The following is a 2992-nucleotide window of genomic DNA, read 5'->3' on the forward strand; positions in this document are numbered from 1 at the left end:
TCGTTCAACTCCTTGGCGTTGTGCTCGCGGAGCTCGTCGGCCGTCGCGGAACCGATCGTACCTTCCGCCAACGACAGGCGGTATCCCCTTCGTACCCTTCTTGGATGGCACGCGTGGACGTCCAACCACACCGAGTTCGTTTCCGGTATGGACACGAGACACGGCTTCAGAGGACACTCGTAGCACGAGGCGTCGTCGCACACTGTCGTCCACTTCAGCAACTTCGGCCACCTAGGTGCGAGTTCGTACAGGGCGTGCACCGTCCGCTTGTCGGTCAGAACCGAATTGCACCATTTTTCCTGGTTGAACGTCAAAATCAGGTATAGTCGATTCTCGGTCTCGTCGGCGTTCAAGATGCCCCACCACAGAATTTGGCAATCGCGTCCTCGACCTTCTGTGCATCGAAGATGGAACAGTGAGGTGGTGCCGAGAGAAGCGACGACGTTTCTGCATTTCATCTGCACCTGCAACACCGGTCGCTCGAAGCCGCTCCTGGCGACGGTGTTCAGCGCCTCCGTCACTCGACCGCCGAAGACGAACGGTTCGCAACAGCCCAGAAGATCCAGGCATCGACGATCGTTCGCCATAAATCGGTCCATGCACGTCATAAGATTGGACGCGAATTCGTTGATCTCCTCGATGCGGAAGTTCTTCGTGCACACCAGCAGATTGCGTTTGGTCCGTTCAAGCAACGCATCTTTGAGATCTTCGTTCAGCAGCAGGTATGCGGCGACGGACACGGCGAACACGTACGCGGTCAGGTCGCCCAAGTACTCTTCCGACTTGCAGTCTTCGTCCAGAAACCGCAACAACCTCACGGTCGTTGCGATCGGGCGCGAACACGTCGCGACGGAGGAGAGATCCAACAGTATTTGGCCGCCGGAACGATAGACGTCTTCTCCGCATTCGATTCTAAAGTCCGCGAAACCTTGTACGAAGCCGGACATGACCGTCCAACGTCTCAATTCATTTTTCGCATTGTACGTCCCGCTTCCTTTTCCGAGTTTGATGTTGAACGTCAACGCCATGGTTTGTCGCGAACGGACAATGCGACCCGAATTACTTATTCTTCTTGTTTATATACTTGACGATCTTTTCTTTAAAAGGAAACAACTGGCTTCGAAATTAACATATGAACGCGAGACGCAGAAAGTAGAATACAATCGGCATGCTGTTCTTCTTCGCCCTGATAGTTGTGTTAGTTTCGGTCGCGTATCCTATGCCGACCGAAGATCAATCGCCTTCGACGAACGAAATCGACGTCTCTTTCGCAACGAGCGTCGGCATCTCGCCCATCGTCGAAATGCGAGTGGTGAAGGAGTGGCGAACCCTGTTCGTGGGCGCGAACAACTCGGCGTTCGTGTTCGATCTCGATCGACCTCTAGAATCCTCGACGGCTACGAAGTTAGACTGGATGCCGGACTCGGTCGCCAAGAAGAAGTGCAGATTGAAAGGGAAGGAAGAACACGACTGCCAGAACTACGTGAAAATCGTAACTCCGGATTTAACGAACGGACGATTGTTGATATGCGGAACCAACGCTCAGAAACCGACGTGCATTCATGCCGATATGTCGAACTTGGAGAGTGGTTGGAGGAGAAGGAACGCGACGGACGGTCTGTACAATTGTCCGTTCGCCGTCGACCAAAAAGTAACGTCCGTCTTCGCCGAGGGTAGCCTGTACGCCGGGACGGTCGCAGATGTGTAAAAGAGACAGCACGCACACGCACCACCGTTCCTCTCATAACCAAGAGGCACGATTCGTTGTGGCTGAATCACCCGAAATTCGTCGGTTCGTTTGTAGAGGGAAGAGAAGTGTTTTTCTTCTTCCGAGAAGTTTCCGTAGAAAACTGCGAGAAGGTTTACCGTTCGCGAATCGCCCGCGTTTGCACCGACGACAAGGGAGGCAGAACGATACTGGACTCCAGCTGGACGACTTTTCTGAAGGCGCGACTCGACTGTTCGTTCTGAGGGGAATTTCCGTTCCGCTTCAACTACCTGCAGGACGTCGTGCGGACAGTCCGCGGAGGAAAGGTCTTCTACTACGCCGTTTTCACGACGGGCGAACACGAAATTCCCGCCTCGGCCATCTGCCGTTTCGGACTCGACGACATAAGGGACAACTTCGAAAGAGGTCCGTTCTTGCGACCGACGGCGCCTTGGGGACGCATCCCGGACGAGGACGTTCCGGACAACAGACCGGGCGATTGTTCGGTCGACTCGGCTCTACTCTCGTACGAAGATCTAAACTTCGTGAAATCGCACCCGTCGCTGTACGAACCGGTCGGAAGTGGGGACCCGCTCTTTACGCTCGTTCGACAAAACTACAGGTTGAAGACTTTGACCGTGACTGAGACCGGTAACCTTACGGTAGTTTTCGTCGGAACGGACGACGGTCGAGTCTTGAAATTGGTGATGTCGGAAAATCGGGCCGTCCTTCTGTACGTCATGCGCGCGACGGAGCAACCGATCACGAACGCCGGGTTGCACTGGAACTTTTTGTACGTAACCTCTACCGATCGACTTCCCTCTTCAACGGCATTGCCGACTCCTGAACGATCGCACACTCAAGCAAGATCCGCATTGCAGTTTGATGTCGACGCACGCCGGCGTCGAGTTGGAACCAAGACCGTCGGAGCACGTGCAGACAGTGGAAAAGACGAACGCGGACGTAGAGTTGGAACCAAGACTGTCGGAGCACGTGCCGAACGCCGACGTCGAGTTGCACCGAAGGCGTTCAGAGCACTTGCCGAACGTGCAGGCGAAGAACGCCTATCTGGACACGCCGTCGACGGATCACATCAGTCTCGTCGCACTCGCGGCAATAGGGTGGACACTTTGTATAGTTGAAGCTATAGGCATTGTTTGGTTGATATTTAAAGTTACTTTGTTGGTACGGTAAAAAAAAAGAAATTGTTCGTTTTTTGCATATCTGTGTATTTTTATAATCCGTTTCTGTTAGAGTTAGGAAAATGCGAACATTCGCAAATGC

The sequence above is a fragment of the Anneissia japonica genome, unplaced genomic scaffold (assembly GCF_011630105.1).
Source record: "Anneissia japonica isolate Jap-2015-1 unplaced genomic scaffold, ASM1163010v1 scaffold3949_len364153_cov177, whole genome shotgun sequence".
Lineage (NCBI taxonomy): Eukaryota > Metazoa > Echinodermata > Crinoidea > Comatulida > Comatulidae > Anneissia > Anneissia japonica.